This window comes from Panthera pardus, unplaced genomic scaffold (assembly GCF_024362965.1).
Source record: "Panthera pardus isolate Hobbes unplaced genomic scaffold, ASM2436296v1 HiC_scaffold_15, whole genome shotgun sequence".
NCBI lineage: Eukaryota > Metazoa > Chordata > Mammalia > Carnivora > Felidae > Panthera > Panthera pardus.
In genome coordinates this window covers 57,670,405-57,691,093 of record NW_026526710.1, presented here as the reverse complement: position 1 = coordinate 57,691,093, position 20,689 = coordinate 57,670,405, and positions in this window count along the sequence as shown.

The following is a 20,689-nucleotide window of genomic DNA, read 5'->3' as shown; positions in this document are numbered from 1 at the left end:
ACAAAGGGCAGAGTCCAGACAAAGAATTTGAGAGATTAATGGACAGGAGAGAGAGGAAAGGAGGGACAGAGAAACAGACAGACAAAGATAGAATTTAACAACCAGATATTATTCTACATCAGTTGAGGAAGCAATTGAATGTTAAGTTTAGCAATGGTCTGAATTTGAGGAGGAAGGAGAGAAGTCTGAGATGAGTCTCCCAGTAGCCATGAAATTCTCTCCCAAACCTTGCCTTTACAATATAGCTATCAAGGACTGACAGAAGACATTCTAGTAGACTAAGAACACCAACCTAACATGATAAATGTCACTCTGTTTCTCGAGTACTTTCCTGGCTCAAAGTTAAGAAGTTCCTGTAACGTTCCACATAGGCATCTGTTTCTCAGATAAAGCGATTACAGTATTTATATGTTTAATTAATCTGCAGCTAAATAATTACAATCCTATTCTTCCCAGTGAGGAGGAATAACTAGCATCAAAACAGTAAAAAGTTTTTCTTTTCAAACACTAGACAAAAAAGGGACCAATGAGGTTACTGATTCTAATTCTACATCATTTTAAATCTAAAAAAAACTCTAATAAATAAGATACCGGACTTTCCTGCGGTGGTAGTATTAGCCAGTGCAAGAGTTAGGCCTAGTTTCTAATTCCTTACCCATTGTTCTTTCTCTACTAGTAATACTATCCTTATGTTACCCTGTGTAATTTCTGCAACCTTTTTCACATTTTTACCTTATTTAATTCTAAAAATATCCCTGAAAATTAGCTAAGGAGAAAACTGGGACTTGAACTCAAAGATTTTAAATATACCCAAGTAACTTGTCTCTTCAACTTTATCTTTAAATTGCCACTGGATACCCAGGCTCATGTATCTACCTCCCCTTATGACTTACCTAATTGAATATCTAATTTGGTCTCAAACTTAATATGATAAAATAGGAATCTTGATTTCTTGACCCAACCTCTGCTCTTATCTGTTGGTCCCCTGGCCTTTCTTATTAGATGGCGCTGCTAAATTCTAGGCATGGTGCTTGAGTCCTCTCTTTCCCTTCTTCCTAATGTCATGACCATTCAGCACATTCTATTGACTACCTCCAATACATGTCCCAATGTGTCCACTTCTTTCCAACTCCACTTCTATCATACTATTCCAAGCCACCGTTGTCTCTTGCCCAGATTATCACTACAGTGTGTATCTGGTCTCACTGTTTTTATTATTGCCCATCTGCAATTCTCTCTCCACAGAACTGAGAAGAAATTTTCTCAGAAATCCAGTGAATAGAATTTCATAGTTTCTAGGCAATGGACACTCTGAAAATATTTGCATATTTGTTCCTATGTTCGTCTCCCCAACTAGATAGCAAGAATAATATGAAGTACATATTAAGGTAATTAATTAAATTGTAATAAATATGTCTGTACCTACCACCAAGGAAATCTTGAAGCTCCTAATGTTGCTGGCCGCTTCGTCTTTGAAACTACTATCCTTCCCATTCCCCTCAAAAAAGGAGGCATGATGCTGAACTTTGTGTGTATCATTCTTATGCCCTTCTTTATAGTTTAGATTATTACAATCCAAAATATATTTGTAGTTTTCTTGTATTTAAATAATTGGAATCATACTAGTTATATTCTTGTGTGACTTGCTTTTCCTTTTAACTTAACATTTACTCAACAATGGAGTCTGTGAAGTTTACACATATAGCATTCCTTTCTATGCCTGTATTGTCCATTCTATCACTTTACCAATGTTTATTAATTTTAAAATTTTGGGGGGTTGTTTTATATACTAAATACTATATAGCATTATATAGTAGTTTTATATAAAAACATTCTTACATGCCTCCTGGTGCACATGTCCAAGATTTTCTTCGGAGTATATATCAAAGGGTAGAATTACTGGGTTGTAGGATTTAGATATCTTCAAATTTACCAAGTAGCAACAAATTGTTTTGTAGAGTGGTTATATAAATACACTGTTCTATTCACACTAGCAGTCTATAAGATTCCCCATAGTCTCACATCCTTGCCAAATCTCGACATTGTCAGAAATTTTAACCTCTCACCAAAATGATTAATGTGAAATGAAAGCTTTTATGATTTTAGTTTGAATTTTCCTGATTTACAGTGAGCTTGAAAATCATTTCATATTTATTGGCCATTAATTTTTCTTTTTCTATGAAATGTCATTTTAGACCTTTGAATTATTTTTTTACTTAGTTGATTCATAAGAGTTTTTTTACATAGTCTTGCTGAAAATCTTTTGTTGATTTTATATGTGGCAAATATCTTCTTCAAATGGGATAGAGCTTGTATTTTCACTTAAAACATGTATCCTCATAAATTGAAATGTTAAACTATGATTAAAATTATTTCAAAACAAGTCTATGTAGTTTCTGCTTTCAAAAAAAAAGTTCTCTTCCCCAAAAGGGGAGCTTTAAAGTTTTAAAATTTTGCATTTTACATTAAGCTTCCATCTTCTTGGATTAGATTGTTCTATACTGTGAAAGATAAGCACCCACATTTATATTTTCCCTAACTGAAAAACCAATTGCCTCAGCACCATTTACTAAATGGGCCACCCTTTTCCCTGACTGATGTGTTTTCCACCGTGGTCATATAGCACAATTCTGTCTATGCCAGAGTCCGTTTTTGAGGTCTGTTTTATGTTCCACTGGTTATCTGTCTATCCCTGAGTGAATCTCATTCTCTTTTAGTTACTATGACAGAATAGAGAGGCAGTGCAGTGTCATGCTTAGGAGTGTGGACTCTGACACCAGTTACCTTGATTTCTAGTTCAGTTCCATCAGTGTTACTTGTGTGACCCGGGGTAGGTTCTCTATCCTTACTATTCCCTGCTTATAAAAATGTAGATAATCACTCTATTCTAAAGGTTAGTTGTGAAGACTAAATCAGTCAATATATATTTTTTTAAACTTATAAAAATGCTGATGTATAGTAATGCTTCATATACATTAGCATTTCTTTAAAAATTAATTTTTCATAACATGCATTTCTTTCAGACTGTCAAGAAAGCTGGGCCAAAAAAGCAAAGTCTGTTATTAGAAAGGCAAATAAAAACCATTTTCCGTCCTCTCCCCATTTGAAAAATGTAATTAATATCATTACTTCTCAGGTCATACCTGCTGTCCTCAAACCTGCTGTCATTTCTCCATGAGGAATTGTCCTTGACAAGTATTTTGGCCCCTTGCCCTGGCCTGCTACCAGCCTTCTGCTTATTTCCTCGGACCTGCCGTGTGATGTATTGTTTCCAGCCTCAGCATTGTTTAATGTTCATATACCAAACACTAATTGAAGTTTCCAGGAGCTTATTCCTCCAAGCCAACTTTGTGCTAGTGCTGGGTCCAATCTGTCCAAGGCCCCTTGGGAAAGCATCCATCCAAATACAGGGATGCACGGACTTGGTTGTCTGGCTACAAACCAGAGGTCTCTCCATGGTCCACTTGGCCTTTGAGTCCTTGGCCTTGAAAGTCTACATTTCAGGAGAAGGTCTGTTTGTTAACGGAGAGATGGAAGCATCTCTGAAAGTCCTCTGAAAGGCTGTCTGAATAAAGAATAGGCACAGATGTGCACAAAAAGTGACTAGATTCTCCAGGTTGCAATATGCTCCATGTGATCTGCCTGAGACAGGGTAAAAAGTATGTGTTGGATGAAGGGATGGTGATGATATATTTTATCTTTGTAAATTCCCTTCTCCAAAAGGTTTTCTCACACAATCTTCGTCTTATCATCTTGCAAAAAACAAAGTTTGTCACTCACTCATTATCAGCCTTGTTTTTACCATTTAAAAACTAAAGAAATGGCAAACACGGGATTTCATCAAAGTTAAACAATGACATGTCTCTTCTCTCATCTTCTTATTTAGCACTTTTTGAATGTCTGGCAGGAACTTTAGCTACTAGACAAGAAAAGATGATTAAAACAAGGTTCTTGACCCCACTTTCTATCTTGTCCAGTCCCCTTCAGCTTCATGTTGCAGAGGTAAAAGTGTAAGTACATTTGTATGAAATATATGTGCAAATGCTACCACAGATATATGCAGAAAGCACTAACAGGACCAGGATTACAGAAGTCTAAATTCTACTTAGAATGACCAAGGTCTTAAAGAACCAACAGAAGCTTACAAGGTAAAAAATGAAAGACATGAAATAATAAAGCATTAAAGGAGAAATAAAGCATTAAAAGAATGACCAAGGTCTTAAAGAACCAACAGAAGCTTCCAAGGTAAAAAAGCAAAGACATGAAAGAATAAAGCATTAAAGGAGAAATTAAAGAATAAAGCATTCCATTTCAGGAATGGAAGAGAGTTCAATTGGGATTTAAAAATGAGGCGGATACAGCACAAAAGGAGGTGAAAAATTGAGGTTAGGAAAATAGAGAATTTATTTATGAAGAGTGAGGCTATAAACATGTCTACATATTACGTGAGCACCAGTTTTCAATTATTTTGGGTATATACCTAGAAGAGGACTCGCTAGATCACATGGTAATTCTATGTTTAAATTTTTGGTGAATTTCCAAACTGTTTTCCACAGCAGCTGACACATTTTACATTCATACTAGCAAGGGATATGGGTCCAGTTTGTCCTCATCCTTGCCAACATTTGTTATTTTCCAAATTTTTGGTTGCCAACAATTCTTATATTCCAGCTTTTTTATTAGAACATTCTAGTGGATGTGAAATGATAGTTCACTGTGGTTTTGATTTGTATTCTTCTACTGACAAAGAACATTGAACATCTTTCAGTATACTTGGTCATTTGTAGATCTTCTTTGGAAAAATGCCTATTCAAGTCTTTTGTCACTTTTGACTGAGGGTCTGTTTTGGTTGTGAGTTTTAAGAGTTCTTTATAGGTCTTAGATAGTAGACCCTTGTCAGAGAGATGATTTGCAAATATTTTACCCTATTCTTTAGATTATCTTTTCACTTTCTTGATAATGTCCTTTGATATAAAAGTTTTGAATTTCTGTCAATTTCAATGTATTTTTCCTTTTATTGCTCATGCTTAGAGTATATATAAGAATATAATGCCAAATTTATGGTTATAAAGATTTACCTCTATGTTTTCTTCTAAGAGTCTTATGGCTTAGAACTTATATTTACATTGTTGATCCATTTTGAGTTAATTTTGCATACGGTGTGATGTAGGAATCCAACTTCATTCTTTCACAAATGAATAGTCTTGGAACTCATCAAAAATCAGTTAGCTATAAATGTATGCGTATTTGTATGTACAGACGTACATATCTCAGTTCTGTTTCATTGATCTATAAGTCTACCCTAATGCCAGTACCATACTATTTTCATTACTGTAGTTTTGTACTAAGTTTTGATATTGGGAAAAATTAGTCTTTTAATTTTGTTACTCTCTTACAAAGTTGTTTTCGTTATTTCGAGACTGAATTACAGTTCGCCAGAGAAATGAAACTAATAGGTGATAGACAGATTATGATAGATGGATAGAAGAAGAGGTTTATTTATAGGAATTGGCTCACTTGAGAAGTCCTTAACCTGCTGCTGCAAGCTGGGAGCCAGGAAAACCAGTGGCATAATTCAGTCCAAATCTGAAGACCTGAGAACCAGCAAAGCTGATGGTATAATTTCCAGTGTGAAGTCAAAGACCTGAGAACCAGGAGCTCAGGAAGAGAGAGCACAAGAATTTGCCCTTCCTTACCTTTTTTCTTCAACTTAGGTTCTCCTATCAGATGAGGCCCACCCACACTGATAAGGACAGATCTCCTTTACTCAGTCTACAGATTCAAATGCTGAATCTCTTCCAGAAATGCTCTGAGAAACATACCCAGAAAGGATGTTTTAGCAGCTACCTGAGCATCCTTTCGCCCAGTCATGTTGACATATAAAATAAATTATCACAGGGCTCCTGGCAGTTACACATGAATTTGAGAACCAGCTTTTTCATTTCTGCAAAAAAGACTATGGGAATTTTGATAGGGATTGCATTGAATAGATGGATCATTTTGACAGTATTGTCATCTTAACAATATTAAGTCTTTTAATCCATAAATAGTGGATGTCTTTTCATTGGTTTAGGTCTTTAATTTCTTTCATCAAGTTGTTATAGTATTCAGTTTACAAGTCTTTAGTGTCTTTGTTTAAATTTATTCCTAGGTATTTTCCTTTTGGATACTAATTTCAATGGAATTGTCCAAACAAACAACAGTCAGGCATAAGGAAGACACCACATATATAAGATCTATCAAAACCAACAGAAATTAGAATAAGATCTATAGGGCTATACCTGGAAATGGGAATTTTCAGATGTAGATTTTACAGCAGTATGTATACTATGTTTTAAGAAGGTAAAAGTTTACAAATTTCAGCTTGTCCATGAAATTTTATGTAACTTATCTGAAAACAACAAAGTAGAGTTTCCAATCAGAAGAAAATCTATGACCATGTGTTCAGCTGACTCTGCTTTCATTATAACAAGAACAACTATTATTTTTGGAGTACTTATTACTGCCAGGTTCTATTTAAAATGAATTATATATTTTAACATGTATAATCTTTACAGCAATGAGATAAATACTATTACCTCATTTTTCAGATGAGAATACAGAGGCAAAAAGACCATAAAGCACTTGCCCAGTATCACAAAGCTGGTAAGAACTAAAGTCAGGTTTTAGGCCCTAGTCTCCAAATCTTAGGATATTAAAAGACTAAATACTCTTTTAACACAAGTACATCAGTTCCTTATAGCAATACAAGTAACTTTTAAGAATCTGAGATTTTTTTTAAGAAAGCTATTTCATTTCACAAATATATACCACACAAACTATCAGATTCTCAAAAGTTTTATTCTAGAAAAAAATTGAAAATGTACATTATAAGCTGAAGCTGGGCAAATAACTTTAAAAGAAAAGGAAGCAGAGAAATAGAAAAGTCACACATGACCTGGGTCTTCATGGATGGAAATGATTTGTACATTTGGAGAAAGAAAAACAGAAGGCTCTCACAGATAGAAGGAATAACACCTGATGTGTTCAGGGACTATGTCTCTTTCCTTGTGCCTGGAACATTGAACATATAGACTCCCTTGAAGGGAGTTTCATTGAGAATGGAGGAAAAAGAGTTAAAAAAGCAAACAGGGGCACCTGGGTGGCTCAGTCAGTTAAGCTTCCAACTCTGGCTCAGGTCATGATCTCACAGTTCATGAGGTTGAGCCCTGCGTCGGGCTCTGTGCTGACAGCTAAGAGCCTGGAGCCTGCTTCGGATTGTGTGACTCCCTCTCTCTCTGCCCCTCCCCCCACTCATGCTCGCTCTCTGTCTCTTCCAAAAATAAATAAACATAAAAAAAATTTAAAAAGCAAAGATTCAGTTCTGAAGTGATAAACTGAGGTTGTGAAAGGTTTCAACTAATTTTCATGTGGCTTTCATATTAATCTTTTAGCAAAGTAAAATTACCAGGGGCTTTGAACAGGGCAGTGATGTGATCAGAGCTATATCTTGGAAGATGACAGCAATTCTCAGTATAGACTGAGCCAGCAGACCAGCTTGGAAGCAACCGCCACAGTTAGGGAAAGAGAACCTTACAAACTCTCATAGGGCAATGGCTAAGAAAAAGAGAATCCATTTTAAAATGCAGTACTTAGACAAAGCTTAAGCAAAAAGAGGAATGGAAACAATCTACTAAATCAGAATTTTAAAATGTAGGAAAATGAGACCCTTTGCTATGTGGCTAGAATTATCTATGCAATTGCTTCAAACATCTTTTTTAATAAGAGTGACTGTAAATTTAATTTCAGTATATTTACATCAAGAAAATTTTTGCATTCTCTTGACTTCTTTGTTTAAACTGTTTTGATTACATATCTTGACTCATCACATGTCGACTTTAATAGAAAAAAATAACTTAAAATTTTTTTTCATCCCACCTTTGCTATAATTAAAATGTTTGAATCCAAGAAGGTCTTTGGAGCTCAGTTTTTCTTAAAATTAAGGAGACTTGGAGCACCTGGGTGGCTCAGTTAAGCATCTGACTTTGGCTCAGGTCATGATATCATGGTTCATGAGCTCGAACCCCACATCTGGCTCTCTGCTGTCAGCACAGAGCCCACTTGAGATCATTTGTCAACCCCTCTCTCTGTCCCTCCCCTGCTTACACTCTCTCTCCCTCAAAAATAAAATAAACATTTAAAAAATGTTAAAAAAAAATTAATGAAGGGAAACTGAACTAACCATCTCTCTAAAATCAATTCCCTCTGTACAGATTGTCACATGAATGATATGGTTATTTACATCCCACAGAGAAAAAGTCATTCAAACCTACATTCTAAATAAGGCTCAAGCACATATAAGTGATTCTTAAAAATCACTTTAAGAACATCAGCAATCCCATGATCCCACTCTCTGTCTGCATGAAAGGGTTCCTCATCTTTCTTTGCTCTTTGCTGTGCTCTTTCAATCTTCAGAAAGAAGGAAGCTAAAATTTCTGGACTTAACAAAAAACCCATTCCCAAAAGAGCGGCTCTGTCTTCCCCTGAGATGACTGGCTGAGGAGCTGGGCAGAGGAAACTTCAGACTAGAGCATTAGCCAATGGTGCATGTGACCGGATGTAGGGGAGGAGCAATGGCAGATTTGTTTCCAGGGCTGTAAACACGCTGCCTCTCAGCGCCTTAGAGATTGTTCCTGTAGAGGAAGTGGCATTCGATAGTATTTGCTGACTACTCCTGACAGCCTCAGCTGGCATCACACAAACCAGAGAGGAGGAGGCTGCTAGCAATTGTTTAATTATGTGACCTTGTTGCTCTTCAGGTCTCCTCAATCCTTGAGATTGGCTAGAAACCCTAATATACCCTGTGTGAACAAAGAGCTTTCCTGAAGACTTCTGCTAGTTCTGTGAAGACTTCTCAAATTCTCAGGCTCTCTTCTGCCTTCAAGTGTTTCTTTCCAAGCTGTTTTCCTGTGTCTCCACAACACTAAGCCTGGTTGTGTCACACACACACAACCAAAATCAACAAACATTCTTAATAAAAATGATTAAGAATGCAAGGGTTATTACTGAATAAATGGAGAAAGCTAATACTAGCAGGTGGGCATTGACTAACCCATCTGCACAATCACCTTCAACTTGCATAGAAAAAGGTCTTGTTCTTTTTCCTTAAAAGTTTGTGAGACAAACCTCAGGGAGTGCTCCCCTTCCACAGGAATTCTGGTTCACTTTATTGGGATGGGACTCAGGAATGTGAATTTTCAGCAGTTATACAGGAACTGATACAAGAGACCACTGGGCCACACATAAACTGTGCATTCGGGTCTCATTTTCCCCCTGAGAAGCTTATCAATGAATTTAAGGGCAGCTCATGACCTGAGCCAAAATCAAGAGTCAGATGTTCAACCTACTGAATCTCTAGATTTTGAGTTCAAACCCCATGTTGAGTGTAGACATTACTTACAAATAAAAATCTTTAAAAAATTAAAATACACAAAAGAGTAAAATTTAAGTCTTCCTTCTAGTCCACTCTCAGAAGTAACCACTATTAGTTTTATTAGAGATTTATGTCATATTTAATACTCTCATATAAAATCCGCTTTTATATTTATTTTGTATCTATTTCTGAAAGTTTTAAGGTTTCTTCTTTTCCTTGAGAAGTTAAATTTCACAGACTGTGCCTAGGTATGATGTTTATTAGAGAGTTTTGTTTTGTAATGTGTTGGTTGTTTTTAAGTTCTTACGATGGGGCTCCTGGGTGGCTCAGTTGGTTGAGCATCCGTCTTCAGCTCACGTCATGGTTTGTGGGTTCAAACCCTGTACTGGGCGCACTGCTATCAGTGTGGAGTCCGCTTGGGATCCTCTGTTCTCATCTCTCTCTGCTCCCCCCACAAAGATAAAAAAAATAAATTTGTTCTTCTGATGATTTCAATCAAAACTGTGAATAATTTTGAAAAAATATAGCATATTAACAATGTGTTGGTTTTTTCTTACAGTATTATTTTTGTTCTTCTATTGCTCAATGTTGTAACTTTATACTCCCAGTTGTAAACTACAACTCCCAGGCTTTGTCATATAAATTTCAGAGTGTATTTATGAAATCCTTGAAAGATGGTAAGCACATATACATCCTTCCGTTTTTCTGCTCTCTTTTCCACTTCCTGGTTTAAACAATTCTCCACTTCTCCACTTCCTGGTTTAAATGATTAAACATTTACAGCTTGTAGCCTAATCAAAAATCATCTTCTATGTTTTCCATAAAAGTTGATTCTAAAATTTTCTCACCCAATGAAAGTATTAATAATATTAGTATTATGTAAATATTACTCTCTAGAGAAGCAAGTAGTGAAACAAGATCCACAAGGAAGGAAAATTAATCTTGTGTCCTTACCTCAGTGTTGCTTGAGAGAGAATGCCTCAGGCACCCAGGCCAAGGAGTTTTCTATGGTTTCTTTACTTTTTTTTTTTTATTTTCTTTTTAATGTTCTATTTATTCTTGAGAGAAAGAGAGAGCATGAGTGAGGGAGGGGCACAGCGAGAGAGGGACACAGAATCCAAAGCAGACTCCAGGCTCTGAGTTGCCAGCACAGAGCCCGACGTGGGGCTTGAACTCACAAGCCATGAGATCATGACCTGAGCTGAAGTCAGACCCTCAACCAACTGAGCCACCCAGGCACCCGTTTACTTTTTTACTTTGATTGCTGCAACTCATTGTTATTGTTGTACCTTAAGAGTTATTGCCATTGTCGGTTTACCAGAATATGTCCTATGGCAATATTTTCAAGTTGAGTATAATATAAATAGTTCGATATCTAATACCATGCATATTTGAAAAATACCTGTGTGTGTTTGTGTGTGTTTTGTTACAGGAGGGTGGGAGAGACGCTGGTCCTTGTCTCACAGAATTGAAGAATGAATCTTAGGACAACAGAGAGTGAGCAAAGCGATGGAATTTATTGAGAGAAAGTGTAAAGCCCTCAAGAGTGAGAGGGGTCCTGATTGGGTTGCTGCTGAGGATTTCTGTCCCCGACTTTTTCTTGAGACCTTATCAGAAAGTTTGTGAGACTTCATGCATGGCACCTCGCTTGGGTAAGTCTGGAAAAGGTTTATCTCATCCCTTTTTTTCCCCCAAACTCTGCTGCCATTGCCTCTTCCTCAGTCTCCCACTTGTAGCTGCAGTCTGCCTTCCTGAACGTCCCTTATCTCTCCCTGCCTAATGTTAACCCTTTCCCTATCGACTTTCACACCTGATTAGTAGTTGTGCAATGCATAGAGATACTGGAAACTGGTAATTCAGATACTTCAGAATTTTGAAGGAATTTCTATGTCATTTTAGTGTGTAAGCAGATGAGACTTGGAGGCAAATGGCAGAGGATTAAAGGTGGGCCTTGATAAGTAGCTCCTTAGCCACTTTGGTACATTACTTTGCTTTTCTGTACCTTACCTTTCTCGTTCATAAAATGAGAATAATATTAAGATTGCAGTGAGAATGAGTTAATGCATGTAAAATATTTAGCTTAGTGCCTATGACTTAGTAATATTCAGAAAAGGTTGACTATTCTTTGAGGTAGCCAGAATCGCTAATGAGAGGTTGATGTTATATTTATTTCATACTCTCATATACAATCTGCTTTTATATTTATTTTGTATCTATTTCTGTAAATTTTAGATTTCTTCTTTTCCTTGAGAAGTTAAATTTCACAGACTGTGTCTAGGTATCATCTTTAATCATCCATCCTCCCCAGTTATAGATAGATCTTTGAAGTATGAATTCTGTCTTTGCCTTGGGGAAATTTTATTTTTTATTTATTTGATTACTTATTTCCTCTACAATCTATATTCTCTATTTCTGGAAATGATTTCAGAGAGATATATCTATCCTGAGTCTATTCTGCATTTCTCTTCACGTTTCTTAACTATTTTCTATTTCTACAGTATTGCTGTAAATTGCAGATGTCCTTAGGTTTTCTTCCCTACTGACAAACTGCCCATTCATTGACTTTTTTATTTCAGTAGTTAAATACACTGATTTTCAGGAAACATCACTTGTTGCCTGATTGCTAGTTTTTCATAGCAGCCTATTCTGTTTCTTGGATACAATATTCTCCTAAACCTCCCATAGGATGCAAATTAGAATTGTATTCTCAATTTTCCCTGAATTATCTCACCCTCCTCTGGGATTGGATGCTTTGTCATTCATCCAGCTTAGTTATTATCCATTCTTTTCCTGTGCTCCTCTAATGCCTGGTGAACTTTGTGTGTTTATTTATATAGAGATATTTTACAGAATTGTGATCAAAGTTATATATATATATATATATATATACACACACACACACACACACACATACACATATATGTAGGATATATATATATATATATGATATATACATATATATATAGGATACACACACACACACACACACACACATATATATATAGGATATATATATATATATAGGTTAAAATTTCAAATGTGGCCTTTAAGACAATGCTGTCAAACAGCAATCACAGCACCCTTCCATCCCTGGAAACTTCCTCCAGGTCTCAGACATGGAGTGGTCACTTTCTAGTCTTTCATCTTCTCTTGTATGCAACTCAGTTTTTCTAAATAATGTGCTCATATTTCTCAAAGTTCACCTATCAGTTCTAGGCACCCTGTACTAAGTTTTTACTATGGAAGATGAAAACTTAGCTCTCATATTATGATCCCAGTATACACTTGCCTCTTCATATTTTTAGATCACGGTATTTGGTTAAATCAATACGCAGTATTTACACTATGATTTCACAGACATACTTTTACATTGTATTCATTCTTTTTTAGGGTTTGTTGTGCTTCTTGAAGCTGTGGATTACCATCATTCTCTGTGGAAGAATTGCTCAGCCAGATACTAGTCTAGAAGCAGAAGACTCCTTTTGACTTGAGTTTAAAACTTGTTAAGGAGTCAAGATCTTTAGCTTTGTCTTCAAGGTAATAAACATGTGGAAAGTTTGTCTGCAAAATCAGTATGTTGGCTTGAACTAGGTAGATAATGAAAAGAAAAACAGATTTACATGAGCAAAAGATTGAGAGTATTTTTCCATCTTCCTTAACTTTTTTTAAGCATGTAATGCAATGAATGTCTAGGAAGTGCTAAATTTTCATGCTTATCTTACAATCCAATAAAAATCCAGTAAATAATTTAATACTAGTCTTATTAAAATCAGGCTTAAGTATGCATTTGACAGACTTCCCATACTATAGCTAACACCTTTTTTTTTTTTTTTTTAATATTCTAAGGAAAGTATTCAAACTTAGACTTCTGTTTGGTTAAATATAAATCCACAGAGAATGCAATCAGTTTCCTCAGGTTCTAGAAACAAAAAATCATTAGTTAACTCTTTAAATTTCCTCTCATTATTCAAGTCATACTCCATTAGCAAATGTTTCCTACTGGTGCTATAAAAATTTCTCAACACTAGAGATCATTTTTGGTCTTCACCTGTAGGATAGTCTTGTAACAGGAATCAAATAATTACCTACATCAGTGATAAACAACATTGTTGAACCAAGACCAACTAAATTTCAAGGAAAATTAAAAATGAAGCATGAACTACTTCCTATTTTCCCATTCCAATGGAACTTTTTTTTTCTTTTTAAGCCCACAGAGAAAAACATGGGTATTCTGATAACTTAAATCAAGGGTTAGCAAACTATGTGTAAAGGTATACAAGAGCCGAACAGTAAATATTTTAGATTTCATGGGTATAATATCTAGGCCTTTGTAACTCAAAAGACAATACATTTAGAAAAAGTGGATATGGCTGTGTTCTAATACAACTTTTATTTTAAAAAAACTCAGTTTTCCATAGTTTTCCCCACATCAGAAAATCATCCTTTCCATCACACTCAGCCTTTCTTCCAGTCCCATGAAATGCTCCAAAGGGGCCAAACCCTCACCAAGCTCAAAAACTGTCTAGAAATTCCACTAGATGACTATGAAGCAGCATCACCATCTGTACCTACTAGAATGATGATTCTGTGCGTGGCAGACTTGTAACTGAGAAAGCCAAGAGTAAAAAAGTCCACATTTACTCCCTCTTTGCAAGAAATCACCCCTTCCCATGTGGTTTAAGACACCTCATGGATCTCTTGTCTCATTGCCCTTAGGATGAACACTTCAGGGGAAACAAACACTAACTAGTGGAGTGACAGGTTGAGAGAATTACTTATGTTTTGCTTTTTCTCATATGGGGCTCACTCATGTGTCTGCTGTCAGCTGCTGGGTCAGTTTAGGGCTGGGTAACACTGGTTAGGCACCTCTATTCCCCACCATATGGTCTCTCATCCTCCAGCAGATCATGGTGGGCTCCTTCACTTGACATAGCAGGTTCCAGTAGAAAGCAAGAGGGAAAATCCACTGAAAAAGTATGTGTCAAATATTTGTTCTATCTCATTGGCTAAAGCAAGTCAAATGGCCAAGACCAGAGTTAGTATGGAAGGACTCAGGGAGGCATGAATGAGCTGAAATCATGGTTGTGTTTAATCTTAACCCCAAGAAAGGATATTAAAAATGAAAGTCTGGGTGATAATTATTCATTAGGTAAACTCTAAAGCTACAATATGTCTAGATCTTTTCAAAGTGTTCTAGTTTCATAAATTTTCAATGAATATGATTTACTGGATGTATTACTAATATACATTAATCTCAGTTATTTACAGATAAATTTGAAAATCAATTAGCATGTTTTCAGTTTTATTATTTATATTCAATTTGGGAAATATGGCTACTGTCCTTATTCACTCTTTAAAGATTTATTTCTAACTGACTACTGATAGGTATTAACATGGCACTTTATTATGGAGGGCTGTGTCATTACAAGGGCATTTTTCAATCAAAAACTGATAAGGAGAGCTAATCCAGTTTGCAACTAATACCTCTAAAAGACAAAAGCCATAATCCTTTCCAGCAGCTTTCTGGCTCCTATGTTCAGAGTTATAATAACTGCTAGAAAAAAGAAAAATAGCCTCTTCTTGAGTTTTCCTCTTACAAAGGGCCCTACTAACTCAGAATTTATTTTTAGTCTATTTTTTTTTCTGTTGTCAACCCAGGTCATTTAACCATGTATAGTCAAAACTTTTTTTCCTAAACCTGAATACCATGTTTCAATGAATTCAGAAGACCACAGCAAAGGGACTGCAGAAAGCTTTGTATGCCTTTAACCTGGACAAACAGATGGCCACAGCAGACAGCTCTTTAGCAGAGACTACTCTATCCAGGACCCTTCTACAAATTAGAAAATCATTTAGAAAAAGAGACATAAGCAGAGCCTTTGTTCATGCCACTTTCTTGTCCCCAGATGAGATGAGATGATCTTCTTGTTTAATCAAAATGCTGTTAGGTAGATTAACTACTCTTGCAGAAACCCAGGAGAGGGATTTGGCAAAAGTGGGAGCAGAATACATGTGCCATCAAAAACAGCAAGTGTAAAATCCCAACATTAGGGAAGAAATGTCTCCTGAGAAAGTTGGGGGACTGCCCTTCATTTTGAGGAATGATCCATTTGGAGTCCTCATTTTCCCTGAAGTTGTTAACTATTTTCCCTGAACGTAAGAGGACTCTGACAAGGGCACTGCTACTATATGTTTACAGAGGCACAGAGGGTTTTATCTGGACCACAGGGATCCTTTCCTTGGACTTAAACACTTAGAACTGTGTGTACGTATTAGTTTATGTTTCTATGTCTTAAGGACCAAACTTGGCTTGTTCTTAAAATACATTATTGGGCATTTAAATCTTACCTGGTGATTCTGAAACAGAAATTGATCACAGTAAATTCCTCATTCTGAAATTTAGTCATTTTCTAACACTTTTTCCTCTTATAGAAAAGGACCTCTCCCTTTAACATCATATGTTCCATGCTGGCAATGAATGTCTATGGATGAATTAATTTTTAAAACAATAATGCTAATAGAATATATGCATGGTGTTGCAACAGATTTGGATTTTATTGGGCAATATATCAATAAGCTTGTTCCTTTCTTAGTAGTTGCAAATAAAACGAGTAAAAAGAAAAGCTGTATATAAAAATTTAATGAATGCAAAGACCTTCAAAGTGTCACTGAGACTGAAAGTACAAAGCTTATCCCACTGATGGAATATGCAGGAGTAAGGCTATTAGCACTTAAAACTCTCTGGCCTGATGATTCTGTGTACCTGCACCATGCCTTCTCATTGTTCTGAGCACTATGTTATTTTTGTTTACCAATGAATCATAGTTTGTCTCTTTCACTTGTAGTCTATCATAGGAAAGGGGCTTCTGCTAATCCCTCATGATGCCCAGTGTCCTGGAGAAGTTTAACATTCTACATTGTTTGGCCCTTTGCTTTTGCTTTGTTATATAATCATTTATTACATGGACTTCACTTCAGAGATTGCCAGTGTTGGGATCCAAGAACTTTCCTAAAATGTTATCAAAGCAATATCTTCCACTCTATCCCAATGCTTTAAAGAAACATTCCTACTTTAAAATTGATGACCTTAAAAATAACACACCTCACACCTTTTGGGATGAGCACTGGGTGTTGTATGGAAACCAATTTGACAATAAACTTCATATATTGAAAATAAATAAATAAATAAATAAATAAACAAACAAACAAATAAACTAGTGAAACATGGAAAAAAAATAACACACCTCAGGAGGAAAAAACGAATAATTAAAATGCAGAAGATTCCTGTTTGAAGGTTTTTTCCCTCCCCTAGAGGGTTCCTTGGGGAAGTTAACAATCTGAATACAAACATTTCAGGTATCTACTTATGAAAAATGACCAAAGGAAAAAAAAAAAGTCCTGCCCCATCCTGATAAACTAATGATTTATAGGCAGCAACAACAAAAAAAGAGAAACATTTCCCTGCATTGCCCAACACTCACACTCAGTTACACAGACTCACATACATGTATGTATCATACATACACACACACTCTTAATTCTTCATGAGAAGTGTGCCCAGAGGAAAAAGAAAATGGTGAGAAGGGGGTTTTTGTCAGACATTAGACAGCACACAGAAGCCTCGTTTGTAGAGGAGATAAATACTGAGATTTATATTTTTAATATGTTCTTCTAAAAGAAAAGTGAAAAGGAAACATCACCCACACTCTACCTTTTGTTATCATAATGAGAGCCAGATGGGGTTTCACACGTAAATGGAACTCCCAACTGCAGCAAAATGCCTAACAGTGAATTGGACTCCATCAAGCCCCCGCCACCATCTCGAGTGTTTAAGGCCTGCTATAGCACATGAAGGGTGCATAAATCACCCTGCGAGAGTGGAAAAGGAAACGGCTTCAAGAGTAGGAGTCTAGGGAGCCATTCCTGAGTTACAGAAATCCCAATGTTCCATTATGGTTTCATTAGCTATGGACAAACCCCAGCAGGCCTAGCTTTCCAGACTCTCTGAAGAATCAAAACTCTAAAAGCTCCTCCCCCTCTTATCTGAACCACTCATACTAATCCTGAGAAGGGAGGATGTGGGTGCAAAACTGCCAACTATTCTGAGATTTCAGCTCAAGTGGGAAATGATGCAAAGGGACATTAGCATACAATGTTTATGAGCCAGTTTGGAGTTCCAGTAAGTTTCCTTCTGTAACCAGCTACAGGATTTCTGGAAAGGCCCTGTAAGTAATATGAAAGCTTCTAGTATACAAAAAAAAAAATAAACAAATAAATTTTATGAAAAGGAGCTTGTCACAGACTCTGAAGACATGGGTTTCGTTTTTTACAAACTATCTCAATAAGCTGTGTGAGCAACTTGCTTGATTGTTCATTAGTAAGATGGGGAATATATGTATATATTATCATGTGACATCAAGGAAAAGTACTCTGAACAGTATACATGTACAATAGAACTCTCCCTTTAAAGAAAAGGTAATGATCCAAATATTAAGGGGAGTCAGATCCCATGCCAACTTCTCAGGTCAAAGGGACAGATCAATAATTGTTTGGAAGAGGAGATACCAGGAACAGAATGAGAAATGATGGAATAAGGATAGAATCTTAATCCTCTAAATCCAGGGAGGACCTCAACAGAGCACTGATTCTCAGACTTACTTGTAAGTCCACATACTAATAACACATTTATTATGGGATGGTTGTGTATTTCCCAAATTCATATGTTGAAGTCTTAACCTGTAGAGCCTCAGAATATGACTGTATTTGGAAATAGGAACCTTAAAGAGATAACGAAGTTATCGAGTATGACTTGAATCCCTTTAAGAAGAGTGCATACACACACACACACGCAAAGATCACATGAAGACACAGGGAGAACACGGCCATTTGCCAGCCAAAGACAGAGGACTATGAAGAAACCAAACCTGCAGACACATTGATCTCAGGCATCCAGCCTCAAAACTGTGAGAAAAAATTTGTTTTGTAAGCCAGTCAGCCTCTGGTACTTTGGCAGGCTAACAAACTGATAGATCGTTTTAAATATTTTCTTTGCATTCATTTAACAAACACTTATTGAGCATCCGCTATTCATCAGATATTGGTTAAGAAAAAAAAATCAGCAAAACAAAACCTTTTCCTGCCCTCATCAAGCTTAGAGTCTAAGGGAAGAGACAAACATGCCATCACACGCAGACACCTACAATCACAGTTGTGACGTCTAGTGCAATGAGAATGTAAAACAGAAGGATGTACCCAAGGAGGTCAGGGAAACTCTCAACAGGAAAGAACACTTCGTCACACATGTGAGTCAGGAGTTTGTCCGGCATTGAAGGGAGATTGCTGAACAGGCTTCTCGCCTCCTCCCTGGCGCCCATTTCAGTCATTTCTCAGCAGTGCCCAGTAGAACCCATCAAAAGCACGTGGCACAGACAAATCTGAGTTCAATAACCCATTACACTCCCCTTCTGGACACACAGAGAACTACTCTGCAGCCTTCCTTGAATGGAGTTGAGGCCACATGCTCAGTTTTTGTCAACGGAATATGAGCAGAAGTGCTATGCACAAGGGTCACCCAAAGTGTGGGGTCAGCAGAAAAGCCTGGTCTCAAATTACTTGTTACTGGATTGTGGGAAGATTGCAGCAGCATGTCAATCGTTCACGACACTACACACATCTAACTTGGCTGATGTTTTCTTTTTAAATTTCCCTTTTAGAACAGTTTTAGGTTAGAGAAAAATTGATAAGATCATATAGCAAGACCCCATGTACTTTATACCCAGTTTCCCTGATTATTAACATCTTATAGCAACATGGCCCTTTTTTCAGTGATTAACGAACAGCTACTGACACATTGTTATTGCCTCAAGTTTATATTTCATTCAAGTTTTCTTAGTTTTTCTAATATCCTTTTGTTGTTGTTGTTTCTGAATCCTATCCAGGATATCACTCTGTATTTTTTTAATGTTTATTTATTTTGAGAGAGTGGGGTAGGGACAGACAGATGGAGAGAGAGAGAGAATCCCAAGCAGGGTCTGCACTGTCAGCACAGAGCCAGACATGGGGCTTGAATTCATGAACTGAGAGATCACGATCTGAGCCGAAGACTCAGACGCTTATACAACTTAGTCCCCACAGGTACCCCTGTATTTGTTTAATAGTCATGTCTCCTAAAACTCCTTTTGGCTGTGATAGTTTCTTGGATTTTCCTTTTGTTGACATTGGTAGTTTTGAGAAGTACTGGTCATGTATCTTGTAGAAGTCCCTCTCTTGTGACCTTTAGGCTTTTCTCATGATTACACTGTGGTTACATAGTGTTTTGGGGGAGAAACAGAGATCAAGTATCATTTTCATCACATCATAGCAAGAATATATACTATCAACATGATGTAACTGCTGATGTTCACCTGATCACTTGGCTGAGACGGCATCTGTGAGGCTCCTCTACTGTGCCATTACACTCCCACCCTCTTCTACACTGGGCTTTAGGAAGAAGTTACCACACACAGCCCACATTTAAGTAGTAATCTGTGCCCTACCACCTTGAGGGGAGAGCAACTACTTAAATTACTTTGGATACTTTGCAAAGGAGATTGGTCTCTTCTCCCAGATTTACTTATTCATTATTCAAATCACCATGGGTTCGGGGTGCCTGGGTGGCTCGGTCGGTTGAGCGTCCGACTTCGGCTCAGGTCATGATCTCACGGTCCGTGAGTTCGAGCCCCGCGTCAGGCTCTGTGCTGACAGCTCAGAGCCTGGAGCCTGTTTCCGACTCTGTGTCTCCCTCTCTGCCCCTCCCCTGTTCATGCTCTGTCTCTCTCTGTCTCAAAAATAAATAAACGTTAAAAAAAAATTTTTTTTTAAAAAAATCACCATGGGTTCATAAATATTTAGTACTTTGACCTACAATCTAAAATACTTTATTGTATGTTTATTATTTTGATTACTTATTTTTTTAAATTTTATTCATTATTTACTACTTTAGTTTATTACTTAAAGATGCGTAGTGAAGTCTCCAATTATAATAATGGCTTTGTCTATTTCTCCTTTCACATCTATCAGTTTTTTCCTCATGTATTTTGACACTCTGCTGTTAATTACATACACATTTAGGACTATTATGTCTTCTTGGAGAACTGACCTCTTCATGTAATGCCTCTTTTTTCACTGATAGCTCTAGCTTTATTGAGATTAGTGTTACCATGGTACAGCTTTCTCTATCCATTTACTTTTAACCAGAGTCTATGTATTTACAGTGGGTTTCTTGTATTCCACTCAGTA